The sequence below is a fragment of the Stenella coeruleoalba genome (genome assembly GCF_951394435.1).
Source record: "Stenella coeruleoalba genome assembly, chromosome: 10".
Taxonomy (NCBI): Eukaryota; Metazoa; Chordata; class Mammalia; order Artiodactyla; family Delphinidae; genus Stenella; species Stenella coeruleoalba.
The window spans coordinates 64,064,939-64,084,672 of record NC_137156.1 but is presented as its reverse complement, the minus strand read 5'-3'; the positions used below and the strand labels follow the sequence as shown (position 1 = coordinate 64,084,672).

At 50.2% G+C, this 19,734-nt stretch overlaps 1 protein-coding gene across 1 annotated transcript in view; it reads left to right on the top strand.

The window, feature by feature from the left end:
- LRRC2 (leucine rich repeat containing 2) overlaps nt 1-18,266 on the top strand; it is a 66,978-nt gene extending 48,712 nt beyond the window's left edge. Inside the window, exon 10 of the transcript XR_013830146.1 lies at nt 17,964-18,266. The gene's annotated coding sequence lies outside the window, so the exon portion shown is untranslated. The remainder of the gene's footprint in view (nt 1-17,963) is intronic.
- Nucleotides 18,267-19,734: the final 1,468 nt, after the last annotated feature.

The following is a 19,734-nucleotide window of genomic DNA, read 5'->3' as shown; positions in this document are numbered from 1 at the left end:
AGGGACACTACTAGTCCCAGCCCCAGAAGTTCTCATTGAGTTGATCTGGGCATCACCGTTTCTAAACAGCTCCCCAAGTGCTTCTGATGCACGGTTACGGTTACGGTGGAGACCACACGAGGAAGCGGAAGGGAAGGGAAACCTGGAGAGATCCTGGTAGCAATCACATGAGAGGGAGACGGAGGTGTCCCTCCTTCCCGCAAGGTTTACAGAGCCTGCTTTTGGGGGAACCAGTCCTAGGGCTGCCTGGTGGCATCCACCAGCTGGGTCAGGCACTGGCAGTCTGAGCAGTGGGCTGTAGATGGAAAAGGAAGGGATAGAAGCGGGAGGGAGGGAGGCAGTGGGGGTGGGTGGGGAGGAAGAGGGGGAGGGGGAGGGGCTGGCCACGGCAGCATTTGGCAACCTCACAGGCACCTCTTTCCCGCCCTCTGCTGCTGCACCAGAGTTCAGCTCCTTCAACAGCAGGCCCACCCTGGGCCATCAGAGTCTGCCCTCCTCACCCTCCAGTTTTGTTTCTATATGTTACTTGGCTCGGGTCACAAATTAACCAGATTTGGGGAGCCCGCTTAATCAATTTCTCTTTCAAATTCTTTTTCTGTACTCCTCCCACGTACTCTCAACCTCAGGGCAGATTAGGAAAAGATTTAGGAAGAGGGTGAGGGTACAGGGGAGAGTCTGGACTGGAAGTCAGGGGTCTGTGGTCTGTGCGGCAGTGAACAAGTGGCTTCAGGCTTTTGGAGGATGAAATGTGCCTTTTTTTTTTTAAAGGAATTTTGCCTTTTTTATTTTTAAATTTTATTTATTTATTTATTTATGGCTGTGTTGGCTCTTCGTTGCTGTGTGAGGGCTTTCTCTAGTTGCGGCAAGCGGGGGCCACTCTTCATCGCGGTGCGCCGACCTCTCACTATCGCGGCCTCTCCTGTTGCAGAGCACAGGCTCCAGACGCGCAGGCTCAGTAATTGTGGCTCACAGGGCTAGTTGCTCCGCGGCATGTGGGATCCTCCCAGACCACGGCTCGAACCTGTGTCCCCTGCATTGGCAGGCAGATTCTCAACCACTGCGCCACCAGGGAAGCCCAAAATGTGCCTTTTATGTGGAAGGATTCTAGGTGTGCCTGGTACAGAGAAGAGAGACCTTAGATGCTGGTCTCTTATGTGGAGAGCTTGACAAACACAATTTCCAGGACCTTATTTGGAACACCCTCAACTCTCACAGGGACCCATCCACTCCGGAAACGGAAATTTATGTGTATAAATAGGAGCTTGCATCACTGCCTCTTTGCTGGCCAGGGCACAGCAGGTTCTGTCCCTTCCTCATGGGGAATGGCTGTGGCTGGTCCCTCTGGACATTCATCTCAGCTTCTAAGCCAGGGGCCATTCTCTTTCAAACAGGGTCAGGACTCAGCCTAGACACTCGCTGACACTCTTTCTGAACCCTGGGCTGGGCCCTGGGTCAGCTGCTCTGAGGAGGCCATCTCTGAAAGCTTGGGACATGCACAGAGTGGGAAAAATTTGAGTTACCCAATGCACATGCTCCCAGCTGAAAGGGAACGAGACGGCACTCTGCCGTCTTGAATCAGCTCTCATGCTGTAAACAGGTGTCCTTTTCATGGTCTGTTTGTGCCATGTTTTTCGAATTTTTGTGCTTTTTGTTGGTGACTCTGTTGTTTAAAGTGGCCCCAAGTGTAGTGCTGAAGTAGTGTCCTGAGTTTCTAAGAGCACAAAGGCTGGGATGTGCCCTATGGAGAAAACATGTGCTAGATGAGCTTCATTCAGACATGAGTCATAATGCTGACAACTTGATTTCAGATTTCCAGCCTCCAGGACTGTAAGATAATACATTTTCATTGTTTTAAGCCACCCAGCTTGTGGTAGTAAGTGAAGAAACGAATACAGAAGGGTTTAAAGCCTCCTGGCATTTCCCAGCAGTCCTGAGGGCTGGGGCCACCTGCCTGCTTTTCCAACAGGTGCAAGGAGCAGGAAGCAACTTCAGCATATAGTGCATTCCTTCTTTTCCCTACCTACCATCACTTCCTCGTTATGTGTTGGAATAATGAGAAAAGATTGTCATTATTTGCTGGCTGGACAATTTTGATAGCCCCTTGATTCATATTCTTCCCATAGTGTTCTCTCTGAAAAATCAGCCTTTACAGAGTCGCCAAAGAGCTCTTTTTAAAATCCAGATGCCCTGGGCTTCCCTGGTGGCGCAGTGGTTGAGAGTCCGCCTGCCGATGCAGGGGACACGGGTTCGTGCCCCGGTCCGGGAAGATCCCACATGCCGCAGAGCGGCTGGGCCCGTGAGCCATGGCCGCTGAGCCTGCGCGTCCGGAGCCTGTGCTCCGCAGCGGGAGAGGCCACAATGGTGAGAGGCCCACGTACCGCAAAAAAAAAAAAAAAAAAAAATCCAGATGCCCGAGCCGCAACTATGGAGCCCACCTGCCACTACTAAGACCCTGCGCAACCAAATTAAAATACATAAATAAATAATCAATCAATCAATCAATCCGGATGCCACACCCTGGCCGGGCCGGCCTCCTCACTCCTCTGTGAACGTGATAAGCTAGAGCGGGGCTTGCTCAGTTACTTCCTCCATGTCTCCCCTCAATGTCACCCCCGTAGGGAGGCCTTCCTCAATCCCTAGATATAGTAACACCCTTCACCTCCCCTCCCACACTCTTTCCCTCTCACCATTCTATATTTATCTTTTTGGGGGTTTGTTTTTAAATCACGTCCTGACATAGCCTTAGTTTCTAGGAAACAACCAATTTGAAATAGGAGAGCAGGGAATTTTTATCCACCCATACAGTGCCTGGGTGCTCAAGAATTACTTGAATGATTGTTAAATGAATTCTGTCCAAATTCTGTTGCTGCTCTGTAGAACAATCCCAATCCGAGGCCTGGGGGTGGGGTGAGGGAGGAATGGGCATGGTCCTGCAATTGCTCCTGTCGGTTTTTCCAGGGCAACTGTCCACAGCTTCCCAATCTGCGGGATAATTTCCATTTTCTCTCTAATAATTTGCCTCTTTTTCTGTTGGTTTTTGCTGGGACGTGTCATCATCCCTGATCTATCCATCCCAAAATAATGCCCTCTTTCAGAGTCCCAGCTTTAAGAGCATTTGGGTCAGGATGGGTCTCTTTTTCAAATCTGGCCACCTTAGCCTCTAGGATCTTACTCCCCAAGGAAATTGCTCTTTTAGTCAACTTTAATACAGATGTCTTCCACGGTTTTTCTTTCATTTTGCTCTGTCCCTGTCCTGTGCTGAGTGCAAGAAGAAGAAGAAGAAGAAAAAAAAAACGCTTTGTAAACCAATTTAGTTCCTCCTTCAGACTGATAAAACCCTAACCAGTCTTCTAATCGGTAATTAATTCCTAAGAACAGAATTTTCCATCTTTGGGACTTTTAAAAGTTCCATTTGAACTTCCGTTTTTATTATCATTCAACTGAGAATTTTTTACTTCTCATTAAGACAACTTGCTCTCTATATTATAAAAGTTCTCAGTACTGATTATCTGTTTATTGACTGAAATTCACCATCCCTGTGAGTGAAAATTCAGAGCCTGGGCCAGGGCTAATGTAATGAACAATCCAGAATGAATGTGAGACCAAGTGACTGGCCATATGAATGCCTTCCTGAGCACAGCAGTTGAGGCAGCTCAGTGGGACCTACTGATATCTGGATGAGATGTACAGGCCGGTGCAGGACTCAGGAGTGCTCTGAGGCCCGAGGTACCTGACTGCAGAGCTCCCAGCCTGCTCTGGCCGTGAAAATGGAGACCCCCATAGTGGGCAGGGACCCTCACTGCTCAGCCCCTTTGTCTTCTCTTGGAGCATGTTTATTTATGTTTTGAGTTTTAGTTTTTCATAATTCTGTTGTTAATGGTGCAAAAAAAAAGTGAAAACTTAAATGACCATTTTTTTAAAAATAAAAATTATTATTAAAATGTTTAACACAACCCCCTGTTTCTGTTAAGGTAATTAAAGAAGGAGTCTGTTAGACTGAGGTGGTTTTTCTGACTTGGTAGTCTTTGTAAGCAAACTGAAACCTCAGCCAGAATCAATGCACTGGAATCTGAGAAAACGAAACTTAAGCACAACCTATCACAGATAGCCAACTAGGCTTTCCCAAATTAGTCAACCATGTAAGCTATAGCCAATCAGATAGTCTCCTTGTTTAGCTTCTGTGTCTTCTCTAAAAAAGCCTCCCCCAGCCCCTGTCGGTGGAGCATAGCCAGCCAACCTTCAGTCTGGTGCTGCCTGATTCCAGTTGATACATGCTCAAACTCTTGAAAATTTTAATGTGCCTCAGTTTATCTTTTAACATTTCTTTTCCCCAATAGTATGTATGTGAGATTTATCCATGTTGTGCCATGCCGCCATAATTTATTGATTCCTAATCGTGTATATTCCATTGAATGAAAATCACAATGTATTTATCCACACCAGTGTTTGCTTATTACAAATAATGGGACTATGCATATTCTTAAGACATGTCTTCTTATGCACCTTTATATACCTTTTTTTTGTGTGTGTGTGCTGTACGAGGGCCTCTCACTGTTGTGGCCTCTCCCGTTGCAGAGCACAGGCTCCGGACGCGCAGTCTCAGCGGCTATGGCTCACGGGCCCAGCCACTCGGCGGCATGTGGGATCTTCCCGGACCGGGGCACGAACCCGTGTCCCCTGCATCGGCAGGCGGACTCTCAACCACTGCGCCACCAGGGAAGCCCTATATGCCTTTTTTTTGGTGTATGGTCGGGCCACTCAAGATGGCTCTCTGTACCTCCCCTGTCCTACCAGTGTCTGTTTCACCTATATCTTACACACGACTGACCTTCCTGAACTCCTGCCCCCGTGATTGTTCTTATCAAAGGGGCGGTGAGGGGCGTGCCCCTCCGCTGGTTTCCCTGGTAACTAATGAGCCCACCTGACATCAATTCCCCTGTAACTGGTAATCTCCCCTTCCCCCCTGCCCCAGAGCGAAGACTGCCACCATGTTCATTTTCCCCGTCCACCGCACACAATCGGGTGTCGCTCCAGGACCTCGCTTCAGACGTGTAAGCTCCCCCATCCATTACACCACTGACGTCTCTGTTGCTGACTCCGGGCTCTTTCTTTGGTCTTTAAGTGGGGCAGGCACAGGCCTTGTAGGTCTGTGGGGTGCAGCCCAACAGTTGGGTAGATAAGCCAGTTTTTTGAAAGTTTATGAGTGTTTCAATTGCTCTAATCCTCACCAGCACTTGGAGTTGTCCTGCCACCAGCCCAGGGGTAGGGCCACCAACCTGAGTCTGCATTTCTCATCCCACTGGCCTTGGTCCCAAGGTGTCATAATTGGGCTGCTTTATTAAATTAGGACACATTCCTCTGGGGCCGAGGCTAACCTTCTCTCCCAGAGGCAGTGCTCCTAGGGCAGCAGAAGAGTCAATAAAAAACTAAAATAATCCAAGAGTAACTCTAAGGTATAAGGAAACTTAGGGCTGAGGGAGAATCCTTAAGGGAGGACAAACTTGGAAGGGCTTCGGGTCTCCTTGGAGACGGTGCGGTTAGCCCAGGGATAGCAGAGACGTCCACTGGGGGCCTTGGGGCCAGGAGGCCTTCTGAGTGCCTGAGCCACGTGGAGGCTTGCACAGGGGCTGCAGCTCAATGTGTGACCCTGGGCTTGGAGAGGAAGTCCGGGCACCAGCGCTAGAGGAGGACACGCAGGCTGCACGGGGCTCCCGGCTCTGTATGGAGAGGGCTCTGGAAAAGGTAATCACCAGACCCAGGCTGCAAATGCGCAGCCCAGACTGCCTGTCTTCACGCCCACCTTGCCCTCCCCTGGCCCTCACTGGAACTGGCAGGAGGACGCCTTTCTCCTGCAATGTCCTTCCGGCGCCCTCTACTGAGAAAGCTGACCATCGCGCTCACTCTGGAATTCCAGCTCAGTGCATATGCTGAAGGGTGCATTCAGAGCTGGGAGGTGGTAAGTTGATGATTGACACGAACATTATACAAATGCATGACATGACCTCATTGAAGCGGCTGGCGGGAAAAGGGGCTGATCTGAATCACTTTAGAAAACAGTGTTTTGCCTGGAAATTGTAAGGCTAAAGATGAAAGGAGCTGTAAAGAGCATACTGTAATTGGTAGATTTGTTTCCCAGAGGGCTGCAATTCCGAAATTGCTTCGCAGGTGTGCTGGGGTAGAACAAAGAAGTAAATGGATGATAGAACGTTGTGTATACCGCAGGAGAGGGAAGTTACAGACACACAAGGAAGGAAGGCTGGAGTGAATCCCGAGGACGGGTTAGACTGGAGACCTCAGTATGCAGCTCAGTACATGCACAGCTGGCTAGAATCAGAAACAATGTGAGTACATCTGTGTACTTTACGTGTATGACTTTTACTTATATTACCTCACTCTGCTGAGACAGCCTAGTAACAAGTATACCCGGTGTTAAGGCTTTGATTTCTGACTATCATTGTCCAGTGAAAGGAAGGAAGGCAGGCTTGGTAAAATGGCTGATTCTAGGCCGTGGGTGGGGAACATACAAGATGAGCCTGTAGCATCTTGTGGTGCCAGAAAATACGGAGGTTCTCAAAAAAACAAAAGGATGGGGGCATGCCAAAAGGTTGCGGGAACCAACCTGAAACAGATCCCAACAGCCAAAGCTGTAACCAACATTTCCCTAATGGGCCAGACACAGTGCCAAGGTTTTTAAAAAATATAAATATCGAATCCTTGCTACAGCCCTGGGAGATTTTTACTCCCATTTTAGAGATGAGAAAACTGAGGTTCAAAGAGGTGAATTAGAAATGCCTCTCCTGTAGCCCAGGTGCACTGTTGGAAGCTGAAGGCTGCCGTTCATCTTGTGGCTGGTCTATGTCGTACCCACGTTCCAGGTGCCTGGCCCGTCTGAGGCCATCCCTTCCCAACCTTGGCATCGTTTCTCCCTCGGGCCTTTCCTCCCCCCCGCAGCGTGAAAGGGCACTGCTGTGGGTAAGAAAGCAGGCAACCAGGCTGCTTCCTTGTTCCTGCCCAGCCTGAGGGTGGGGATGGGGGTCTGTCAGAGGGGCCACAGGAGGGTGGGCTTTCCCTGCAGAGGAACTCCCCCGAGGTGGAGCACAGCTGCTCCTTGTAGCAGCAGGCTCTCTTCACAGAACCCAAACACCTGTGCTCACTCCTTCTCTCACTTCTAGAGGACAGGCCAGCCCTCTTCCTTGGCTGTGACAGGCCTTAAAAGATTCCGAGGAAGGTTCCCCAGGACATTTTCTCTTCTAAGTTCCTTCCTGAGCCCTTTGCATGGCGGGTGGCAGTTCTGGTTCTATCTCACTGAAGTCCTCCCAGCTTCAATTCAGACCGCTGCCTCAGCCCCAGCCTCCCTGGGGAAGAGAGCCCGGGATGCCTTGGTTCCCACCTAGCCAATGGTAGCGACAATTAATGCACCAGGAATGGCCAGCACCACAGCAATGAACCCTGACCCAAAAGCTTGAGGGAGATGATGTCGGAAGAACCACTTCACAGGTGTGACGGCCAACACCCATGGGAGCAAAGGAGCCAGTCGGCATAAGTGGGTTCTCTAAAGAAGGAGGGGCTGGGCACAGGAAGGGTGTGGCTTGAGGGCTTCCTAGGGGGCAGGTACCTCCTGCAGCCTCTTTCCCCTGAGGAGGCCCCCTACTCTCCTTAGGAGCCGCATGGGTCCTCAGAACCCCACCTCACTCCCACCAGCCTCAGCCTGTGACCTTGGCATCCCTGCTTGGTGATTGACATTAAGCAAGTGGGTGGTCCTCCATTGCCGCCAGCAGCTGTCACAGGAGCTGTGGGGACATCCTGCCCTGCAGGGCTCCCTGCTTGCCACCAGTTCTCTTCCTTTGCCCCACACGCCATTCCTGCTCTCTCTTTCTCCCCAGCAGAGAGTTCTACTTCCCGCCCCAGTGGACAGTGTCTTGCAGGCCTCATGGCTGGTCTGGGCCCAGAGCACAACCGGAACCCAGGAGAACAAAGCCTGGAGCCCAGCCAGCAGACCTGGTCATCACCTTCCAGGCTGCCTGCCTCTGGCTCAGCCAGCTTGCCCCCCTGAGCTTTTTTCTCCCAGCTTCCCTGGTCCCCGATCCAGCTGAGCGCTGGACTGGGGTCTGACTCGATCCAGAATTTAATCCACAGAAGGAAAGGAAGAAGGCTTGCTCCTCCTGGGGCTGGCAGGGGCTTGGGAGAGCAGGAGGCTGGCCAGGGAGGAAGCACGGCCTTGGAGCCGGACCCAGAGGTCGTGGAGACTCTTCCCAGTCTGGAGCTAGCTCAGCAGCCCCCAAGAGCATGGAAGAGTTGGCCTCTCTGCCCCAAGGCGGCAGGTTCTTGCCCTGCTTGACTCGAGGTGGGTGGGGCTGGGGGCGAGAGATGAGACAGATTGTGGAACTCGAGGTATCAGCATTTGCTGGGAACATTTGACTCGATTTTTCATTTGTTTCCTTATTCCCCCTCCGGGCCCCTTTGATGTCCCTGCTTCATCAGCCACAGCTAATTTTGATTTAACAGCAATATGCTGGGGCCCCCAGATTATGAAGTCTCAGTGCCAGTGTGAGAGGGAGGTGAACATTGGCAGGACATTCAGCCCCTTCGTGGCACTACCTTCCCAGCAGAGACACAAAGTTTCCTAGGGGAGTAATGAGCGTGGGGCGGGGTGAGGAGAGCACAGCTCCCAGGGCCTGAGGCTGCCTAGAGGGCGCTTTGGTGTCACCTCGCCCCTGAGCCTTGGTGTCCTCATCTGTGAAATGGGCAGAGTGATGGCAGGACCTACCTCGCAGGGGTGGCTCAGGATCCAATGTGTTGTGCACACACAGCATCCAAAACAGCACCTGTCCCTGTGCTCAGGTGTTGGGCAGAGTCTGCCAGACATGCTCGTTTCTTTTCCTGTCCCTCCTTCCCTCCTTCTCTGCCTTCCGTCCTTCTGAGCCCAGGCCCAGCTCAAACACCATCCCTCTGTGACTTGGGTAACCACAACTTTCGTCCATTTACAAATACCCATCCCCTTCCTCTCCCCTCCCCTTCCTCTCTTCAGCCACTGTCAAGGGTTGACATTTGAGGGAGGAGTTTGCTTATCAAGGAAAGATTTGCCCTGCAGGTTCCAGAGGGCCTCCCAGCGCAGCATTTTTGACACATCCCCTTTGGGGGATGCAGTCGTTTGCCTTCATGCTGGTGGCGTTTAAAAATAAACGTTTAATTGATGTACAACCTACGTGTAGGAAAGTGCACGGTTAATATACGTACAGCTAGGTGAGTTATCACAAGATGAACACCGTCCTGTAATCACAACCCAAATCAAGAAAAAACCCCACATTACCAGCACCCTGAAGCCCCACTCCTGCCCCACCGATCACTTTCCCACCCCTTCTGCCTAAAGTTTCCACTCTCCTATCTTGTGAGGTCATAGGCTCATCTGACCTGTTCTTGAGCTTTATATAAACACAGTCAGAGCTATGCACAAAGGTAGACACAACTTTGTGTCCGATCTCTTTCACTCAGCATTGTAGTTTTGAGATTCAGCCCTGTTATAGTGGGTAGCAGCAATTCTTGTTGCTTTATAATTTATTTTTCCTGTCTACCGCTAAGAGACATTTTGAATGTTAGGGGTAATGCTCCTGTGAACATTCCTGTCTGTGCTTTTGGTGCGTGCGTGCACACAGTTCTGTTAGGTGTCCACTTAGGCAGGGCTGCACAGGAGCTGGCTCATCTGGGCTCATGAAAACCAGCTGTTAGATTGCGAGGAGCTTGCAGAATTTTGCCCCACTCTGACCTTTTTCCCTTGCATTCCCGTTATTCTCGATGTTATTTATGTCTATTGTTACCTGTTTGGCAGGAACACTGTGTAACGTGATATTACTCATCTCTTCCCAACTCCAGATTCAGTGATGTCCATCCACGTTGGCAATATGAAATCAGTCACCTTGGAAATTAGCAAATGCTACAAATCAGGGCTTCATAGATCGTTGTTTTTTATGGATTGTCTAGAGTTAGACTTAAGAAAGTGATAGAGAAAATGTCCACAATGCAGATTAAACTAATAAGTGTGTCATCTCTGTAGCTATAACATCATAAATAGCACAAACAATTGAGAAAATATTTTTCAGTTGTATGGTACTGGAAAACGATTATGTATCTGATTCAGGAAAGACATTGCTCACATCACCGACAAATAAGTGAAGTTCTGACATGCATCTAGTCGTTTCTCTTTCATCTTGCTCTTTAACATGAAAAAATACATCAAGCAACAATCATGCTGGAATTACACTCCCAGAACCCGTTATTAAGCACTTAGCAGCCCAGCCCTGGTCATGGGGCTTATTGTGCTTTAGCTGATACTGCCAAATGGTTCTCCAAATGGGTTGTACCCATTCATATGTCTGTTTGTGGGGTTTTAAACAAGATTCAGTTGTACTTTGTAGTCCTATCTCAGGGCCAGCAGTTTCCTAGAAACTGAGGCCATGGCGGAGCAAACTAGCTGACACAGGCTGGGTGATAATTATCCGCAAAAGATTCCATAAGCAAACGCTAGTTCCGTAGGGCCGCTTGCTGACGTGTGATCTGGGCGGGGAGGGGGGCTGCAGGAAGGAAGAGTTCACGCAGGTGCAGCTACTCGGCTTCCTGGAGGGGCCTGCCCTTTGCTGGCTCTGAGAATTTGAGTGATGAGGGGAGGCACCAGGTATCAGGGCGGGAACAGCCTGTGAGCACTGCAGGGCAAGGAGTATGGCTGGAGTATCTTCCCATAAACAATGGCAGAGGGCACAGAGCTGGGGGCAACTCCACTGGTAGCTGTATCCCTACTGTCCGGGTCTCCTGTCCTTTATGTATCAGCCCCATGGCCCACCTGGAAGGAAGCCTGAACTAGGCTGTCCCTGGGGCAGAAGCCCAGTGTGAGAAAGCTCTTCTCCTTCTCAAGGCTTCTCTCATGGGTTTAATTCTCACATCTTATGGATCACTGCTCAGCTCTGATCTCAGTAAATTCTTTAGTGCACTGAAATCTGTGGCCAACACAAAGTGGCCCATAAAATGATGAATAAACATTGTCCAAAAATGCACACAAGCCCTTCTGAAGCTTGTGAATGCACCCATTGTTCTCCCTGCAGCCAGGGTAGATGTTTCCTTCTCTTTCGCTCAGGGGTGAGCCAACAATCGATCACGAAGCAGTGGTCAACAATCAGTCACGAAGCACTGTTAGTCATGAAACTCACAGAGGCAGGCTCTGTGCTAGACGTGGACCATACAGAGAAACACTCCAGCCCTTCTGGGTCCCTGTGCAAGGAAGGAACCGACATGCATGGAACAGTGCCGATAAGCTGAAGGCTTGAATGGGAGATTGTCTGCACTCCACTGCTGCAGGCGTGGGTAGGGCAGGGGCAGAAGGGTCAGAGTGGGACTTGAGGGGGCCATTAGGAAGGTTGTCCCAGGCTCCTAACACGTAAGAATGATCCATCAGCATGATACAGAGTGTTTCATGAGGCCCTGGAGTTGGACAGTGTTTTGGGTAATTAGACATCAGCATTATCCCGGGGAGAAAATGGACCCATGGCCCCCAAAATAATTTTAAATAAAGCCCCAGACCTCTGCCTTTGACTTCTGCAGTACCAGTGCATTCTGAGTGGTGGTGAGTCAGGGAGCTTCCTCTCTCACAATCCGTCTGGAGGTCCAGGGGTCTGTCAGTCCGATGGTGTCCAGAATGGAACTTCTGGTCCACCCCCTCCCGATCTGTTCCATCCAGAGTCTTCCAAATCTCAGTTAATGGAAGTCCATCCTTGAGCTTCTCAGGCCAAGCACCTTGGAGTCGTCTTCCACTCCTGACCTTCACACCCCGTATCCCCCGGTAATGTAAGCAAATCCCATGGTGTCCACCTATCAAATGTGCCTAGAATTCAACCTGTCTTTCCACCTCCCCGCTGCTGCACCCCAGGCGAAGCTGTCTCATCTCTGTCCCTGATTATTGCCGAGCCTGCGCAATTGCCTCTCTGCTCCCTCTCAGTCTATTTTTAGCCCCCACCCCGCAGTGGCTCCTACCTTCCCAGAGTAAAAGAGGGAGTTCCTCCAGTTACCCACAAGGCCCCACAATTCCTCGTCCTTATACTCTCTCTCAGTCACTTGGTTCCAGCAAGGCCACCTTGTGGAGGTTGCTGGAAGATGCCAGAGTGAGGGTGTATGGGGACTTTCCCTGCCCCTTTCAGAGCTGCCACAGGTGGGAGGCAGACTCCCTCTCCCATTTGTAGGGCACTGAGCACAGGCATGGTCTTCCATGCCTTTTCCTGGACATTCTCATCTCCCATCATGGTAACTGCCTGCTCACTTGTTTGTTGCTGTTGGGGGCAGGGACCAGGTCTGGTTCATTTTGCTGACACAGCTCTTGACAAGTGCCTGGACCAGAATAAATGCTCAATGAGGATGTTTTCAACTGAAAGGAACCCCACTCCTCCCCTAGTGCAAGGAGTCAGGAAGCCAGATTCTACCTAGCCCTCCCGGGGCGAGTCTGGGCAGGCCACATGCCCGCCTCTGGGCTTAGAGACCCTACTTGTAAAATAGCATCAAAGGAAACATTCAACTCTGAGAGTGTCTGATTTTTTTTTGCTCAAGTTATTTCATAGGAACAACCTCAAGCCAGAATATTTCCAAATATCCTGGAAATTGCTCACTTCTCTGACTCTTTCCTCCATTTGCAAATAGTCATCGGGCTCTGCTTCATCTAGCACGTCCCCAGGCTTTGCTACCAGTTCCTCATTCTACGAGTCATCTTCTGCCTTTAAACCCTCATCTTGGCCATCTGGCATCCATGTTGCACCCTGCTGCTGCTTCCTCAACAAGGTGAACCATTCCCGATGACTAGGGAATGATGGGTTCAGAACAAGCTAGTCCTGGACTCACCCCTCAGTCCGTGGCACTCTCTGCGGCCCCTGCAAAGCACATCACCTGTCCTTAGTCACCAACATAATGACCCTCAGCTCTTGAGGAAGTGGCCAAGTGACCACATGGGCTCTGGGAAATCTTTCCTTGTAGCCCAGAGAATTTTGGAGGTAGGAGCAGAGGTAAGACCTAAGAGTCAGGAGGCAGCTGACTGGAAGATGGATTAGAAAATGCCAAGATGAGCCAGTGAGGCTGCTAGGAGGGGCCTTAGAATTAATAAGTGAATTTAATGAGGTTGCCAGATAATAAGGATAATATCCAAAAATAGATTGTATTTGTAATACTAGCAATTATTAGGAAACAAAATAAAAATCAGAAAATGAAAAAAAAAAGGATGATCTCACTAACATAATGTTCAATGAAAGGAACCAGATACAAGAAAATACATATTGTATGATTCAATTTACATAAAGTTCAAACAGAGGCAAAAGTAAACTATAGTGTTAAAAATTAGAATAGTAGTTAACTTTGGGGACAGAGAGAGGGGTGTTGGTTTGAGTGGAGGTATAAAGAGGCTTCTGAAAATTGGCAATGTTTTCTTTTTAGACCTGAGTGGTGGTTACGTAAGTGTTCTTTTTGGGATAATTTATTGAGCTGTACACTTACATTTTTACACTTTTCTGTATGACAGTCATTTTTTTAAAAGTTCAAAAAAGACTCCATGGCCAGCTTGAGTAGGTGATCCACAATTTAAGCCAGTTGGCTATAGCCAGATCAGAAGAGCCATGGGATTCAAGAATAGCCCTTTGCAGGACAGTATGGGAGGGGAAGAGGGAGATGTGGGGGAGGAGAGAGCCAGAAGAAAGTGATCTCATTTCACAGAGGGCTTCTGCAAAGAATAATGGGTTCTCATTCTCTCTCTACGTCTCTGTCTCTGTGTGTGTGTCTCCCCCATATCTGAACATTCACACCTGCGTTTCTCAAAATGTTGGCTTGGTTGCTTGTTTTAAAACTACCTAGGTTCTTATTCAAGGTTATGACTTTGTTGTCTTTTGGGAGGAACTCAAGCTCCCCATTTCTGACTCTTTGACCCATTGATTATTTAGAAGTGTGAAGCTTAGTTTCTGAGTGTTCGGAGGTGTTCCTATCTCTGTTCTTGATTTCTAGTTTGATTTAAATGTGATCAAACACATTTTGTACGATTTAAATTCTTTTAAATTTGTTGAAGTTTGTTTTATGTCCCAGGATGTGGTCTATCTTGGTAAATGTTCTGTGGACTCTTGAGGACAATGTGTATTCTGCTGTTGTTGGACAGTGTTCCGTAAATGTTGATTAGATCTTCGTTGGTGTTGTTGGAATGGTCCTTACCCTTGCTGATTTGCTGTCTCCCTGTTCTATCAGTTGTTGAGAGAGGAGTTTGATGCTTCCAACTATAATTATAAATTTATCTATTTCTCCTTTTAGTTCTATCAGCTCTGTTTTTTGGTGCATACCCATTTAGGATGTTATGATCTCTTGGTGTGTTGACTCTTACCATTATGTAATATTCCAAGCTGCCCCTAATAATTTTCTTTCCTCTGAATTTGACTTTATCTGATATTAATACAGCCACTCCTACTTTCTTTTTAATTAACATTTACATGGTATATATATTTCCATTCTTTTACTTTCAACCTAGATATGCTTGTTACATATTTTAGTGAGTTTCTTGTAGACAGCCAATGCAGGGTTGTTTTTTTAAAACACTCTGCTAATCCCAGTCTTTTAATTGGAATAGTTAGACTATTTATAGTTGATATAATTATTGATATATTAGGGTTAAATCTGTCATTTTATTTTAATTTTTGTTTGTTTTCCCTATTTTTACATTTTCACTGTTTTCTTTTACCTACTGTCTTGTGGGTTACTTAAACATTTTTTAGAATTCCATTTTGATTTATCTATAGTGTTTTTTGGTTTTTTTTTTTTTTTGATGTGGACCATTTTTAAACTCTTTATTGAATTTGTTACATCATTGCTTCTGTTTTATGTTTTGGTTTTTTGGCTGCAAGGATGCGTGATCTTAGCTCCCCAACTGGGGATCAAACCCTCATCCCCTGCATTGTAAGGCAAAGTCTTAACCACTGGGCCACCAGAGAAGGCCCTGTCTATAGTGTTTTTGAGTGTATCTCTTTGTATAATTTACGTAGTGGTTGCTCTAGGTATTACTTCGCACACACAATTTATCACAATATACTGGCCTGTTAGGTTGAATATGGACCCCAGAGGTGTACATGTCCTGATTCCTTGAACCTATGTTACCTCACGTGGCAAAAGGGACTTTGCAGATATGATTGAATTACAGATCTTGAGATGGGGAGATTATCCTGGTGGGCCCAATGTAACCACAAGGGTTTTTATAAGAAGGAGGCAGGAGAGTCAGTGTGAGAGACTGAGATACGATGCTGGAAACAGAAGTGGGAGTGAGGTGGGGCCAAGATGCAAGGAATATGGTGGGCCTCTAGAAGATGGAAAAGGCCAGGAAGTGGGCTCCTCTGGAGTCTCCAGAAGGAGCACAGCCTGGTGTTCTTTAGCCCACTGAGGATAACTTGAACCTCTACCTTTACAACTTTAAGATGATTCATTCATATTGTTTACACCACTATATCTATCATCTCCAGGGTTTAAGCTGTACTTAGCAGGAGGAACAGGGAGAGATGTGTCTACTCAATCTTTGTCCAGCACTGGAAGTTGGGTGTGCTGCTTTGGGGTGCTGGTGGGATTTCAGGATGAGTTGTCTGGTTCACGGCTGAGCGCACCTCCAAGTAGGCATGAGATCTGGGTGGGCAATACAGTTCTGGGGGTTTTCGGCACAGAGTGGGTTTAATCCGAAGGGGGAAGGGAGATGAGATTCCTTAGGGACGGGGTGTAGCGGTGGTGGCGGGGCAAGGGGAGATGACTTGGAACCACTGTTAGCTCTGTGGTTCTGAAAGATTCCCTCGGGGACGGACTGCAGTGGGGGAGCCGAGAGGCAAGGGAGTGGTCAGGAGCCCAGGCAGGAGCCCAGGGCCATCTTGTGACCATGGAAGAGAAAGGAACATGTGGACATAAGGGCAGAATGAAGAAGGACTCGGTACATTTGGGCCCTGGATCACACACAGTGGGTGAAGGAGAAAGGGAATCAGAAAGACACACAAGTATCAACCCGGAGAGACTGAGAACATGGGCCCAGCCCTACCAGACTGGAGTGAAGAGAAGACCACAAGGAAGGGCAGGGGTTCCGGGGTGCAAGGAGAAAGGGCAGGAAGGAGAAAGGGCAGGAAGGACAAGCAGAGAAGTCTTGATTGCTGAGTTTCCTTTACAAATGGGGCAACATTGGGCAACACCGCTATTGGTTCAGAACCCTTGCTCTCCTGTCCCCCAGCCCCCTCCCCTCAGATTCCTCAGAGTCCCCCACAAACACCACAGCTCCAGGGGGTCAGCTCTCTTTTCAAGAGGGACAACCAGGTGGCTGAGCTTTAAGAGTCTTTTCCTGAATGGATTTTTGGAAATTAATTCTCGCTGCAGGAAGGTTTTGCTCAGGGTCAAGATTGGCTTGGTGGATCAAGAAAAGGGGCCTCCTGCTACCCCCATACCCCTCCTCTCACTCTCAGTGTGAACACACAGGAGGTTAAGGACGAGTGGACAGGATGCCCGGAGGGAGCCCTGGGCTAGTGCCTGCTGAGCAACCTTGGGAGAGTGTCATTTCTGGGATAAGACACACTTGTAGGATAAATGCCACAGCTCACGGGCAAGCACCTCCTGAAGGGCCCTGGGTCTGTGCTATTTTCACTTCTGGTTGCAGCTGAATAGAAGATGCATAGGAACAGAAGGAGGACCGAGGAGGCTAGAGTCTAGAGCTGGGAGGGAAGGAAGGGAAGGGAATGGAAAGGGCGTGTCCCCACGGAAGACCCCCCTGGCAGGTGCTAGTGAGAGGCCCTAGGCTGCCAGGGACCCCTCTGGAGATTCCAACAAGCCTTTGACTGCAAACTAACCCACTAAGTTGAAAGCACTTCTGGCCTTGAAAGGGAGGCACAGGAGGGTTTGGGGGTGTCTGGAACCCTGCCTCCACGGTTCTCCCAGCTCATCACTGGCGTTTCCGTGGTGCTCTCCTGCTGCCCTCTCATTTTGTCTTTGGAAGCTGATGTGGGGAGGAAAGAGGCCTTTTGCTAGAAGTAGGTCCTAGCTTCCCTGTAGGAGAGTGCTGGGTGCCGGGGTTGATGGAGGAATCTCCGCTTCAGCCTTTCGCATCCGCTCCCTGCTGCCATGCTCTTACCGACCCTCCTCGGGACACCAGGCAGGCAGGTGCTGCACAGCACAGGGTGGGGCACTTCTCGACTCTCCTGCGCTTTTGTGCAGGGCCCCTCCTCCTCTGTTCCATCAGATAAGGCCTTGGGTTCTCTCAGCTCTGATGTTCCTGCTCCCTCCCGAGGTCCGAGGCAGGACCAGAATGTCCCCCCTGCTGGGAGGCCTCTGCAGGGCACAGGGTAGGGAGGAGGAAGGATGGGTGCAGCCACCCCCCACCACACTGTGCTGGGGCTTCTTCCCACCTCCGGGGGGATGAGAAGGGTGCCATCAATTAGAATTGTAACCAAAGGATTTGGTGCGGGGGGTTGCTTGGCTTCTCGCCCCAGCTTTCTCCACACTCACTCAGTCAACAAGCCCTCAGTGAGGCTCTTCCTGGGCCCGAGATGGGTCAGCCACAGACCCTTCCCCCTGGAGCTCAGCGCTGGGGGCTCTGGGTGCCGGAGATGGGCCAGTAATTGCAATGACTGTGGTAGAAGGAGGCTGAGTCAGGCTCAGTGCAGGCTCCCAGAGGAGGGGCACCCAGGACAACTGCAGACACATGTTTAAGAAGGAGGGAGGGAGAGACAGAGCTAGAGATGGAGAAAGAAACCAAGGAGAGAGAGACAGAAAGTGAGAAGGAGAGGGGAGGAGGCCGGGATTAGAGACAGAGATACGGAGAAGGGGCCGGAGAGCAGGACAGGGTAAGACTGAACACTTTAGAACATGGGGGCACCTGGGGCAACCATGTGTTCTGTGATAAGGAGGGGCATGTGGGGAAACTACCTCTGCCATTGTCTCCACCCCAGGCGCGCTGTTCCCTTCGCTGTCAAAGCTCCCTGCGACACCTCTGTCTGTAAATCTGCACACTGGAAGGCAGCTCTCAGCACACACAGCCCTTCCCGCTGGACCAGGTGCCTCCAGAGGCCATTTCTGCTCCCCTTGTACCCTTGTGACCAGCTGAGCCCCACACGGTGAGGACTCATGAGTGTCTGCAAATATGGACAATAGATTGCCTGTACTGAGCCTGCGTATGCATCTCAAACATCAGGTTTGAACTCTGCCCACTTCACAAGGTGGGTATTATTTGTGTCCCTTTTTTACACCTGGGGAAACAGGCTTAGAAAGGTTGAGAGTCTGGCCCACGTCCAGGTGGCTGTTTAGGGCGGAGCAGGTTGAAACCCAGTTGTCCAAACCCACCTCCTGAGCTTCTAACCACATCTCCCCTGGGCCCTCCAGCCTGCCAGACTGTCCAGGGAAGAAGTGAATGGGGGGCTGAGGAAGGGAAGCCCACCTGGAGCAGTGGTCTGGGGACTGAGCACTCCTGGCCCAGAGGAGCTGGAGAGACGGAGCAACGGCCTCACCCAGGGAAATGGAGGAAAACGGTGGTTCCTTGTTCCGCTAAGTACCCATCTCAAGCTCCTTCTCGGCGAAAGCCCATCCGACCTTCCCTCGTGGGGTGCAGGCAGCAGACATGGAGGCCTCCGGCCAGCTGAGCTGAGATCCTGAAGGCCACTGGGCAGGACCCTCCCTCCCAGAATGTGGCCCCAGGAGAGGGGCAGCGAAAGGGCCCCCAGGGCTCAGGTGCTTCCCCCCTGGGCATTTCCCTGGGCAAAGGGCCTCATTCCTTCTGGGAAGAAATTTGCATGGCCGGCCCTGGGCCAGCCTCCACCATCGTCCAGGCTGCCCTTCGCTGACACCTTCCTGGAAAACTCTCCCTAGGCCTGGCGTACTGCTCATTCTCATCTCAGTGGTGTGATGATTAGGTGCTCATGGAATCTGATTTCTGCCAGGGACATGGGGTGCCACCCTGACCAGCAAGACTGAAATCTTGCAATTGGGCCAACCTGGGGTGTTTCCACTGCCCCTTCGACTGCTGGGGAGAGTGTCCCTCAGCAGGTCTGCGGGTGCTGGCCCCGGGAGGGCCCGGCCCTGGGAGGAGAGGGTCCCCGCGGGGCAAGGGTCCTGACTCTGAGGAGGGGTAGTGAGGAGGAGGAAGGGGAAGAAGTCTGTGCATGGAGATGGAAATGCTTTGTCTCTGTGGGTTCTTTGTAAATTGGGCAACAATTGGCAATAAGACCTATTAGTTCACAAAAGCACGGTTTTCCTGCCACTGCGCTTCAGCTGAGCTCCCTCGTGACGGCACCCCAAACCCCACAGGTGTGTCCGAAGACTCTCGGGGACCTTCCGCTCTATGCAAGGGCCCAGCTCCAGCGAAGGCCTTGCTCCAGAAATCACGGTCATCACACTGGCTGGAAGGCAGGGAGCTCTCCATCCATCTCTTGCTCATTCTTGCTTACTTCCTGATCTCTCTTCAGGGTGGTCAGCACAGGATTGACCAAACCAATAAGAGGTCATGGGACAGGAGTCAGGGGTCAGTGACAGATTTCTAGCTGCATGATGGTGGACGAGCTACTTTGCCTGAATCCCCTCGTCTGGAATGAGGTCTAATGAGGCCATCACGGTGCTTCTGTGAAGCCATGGCTGATGTGTGAAGGGTCTGGACAGTGCCTGATCCACAGGAGGGTCCAATACTGCCGCTGAGAGCAAGAGCGGAGGCCATCCCTGGGCCCCAGTCTC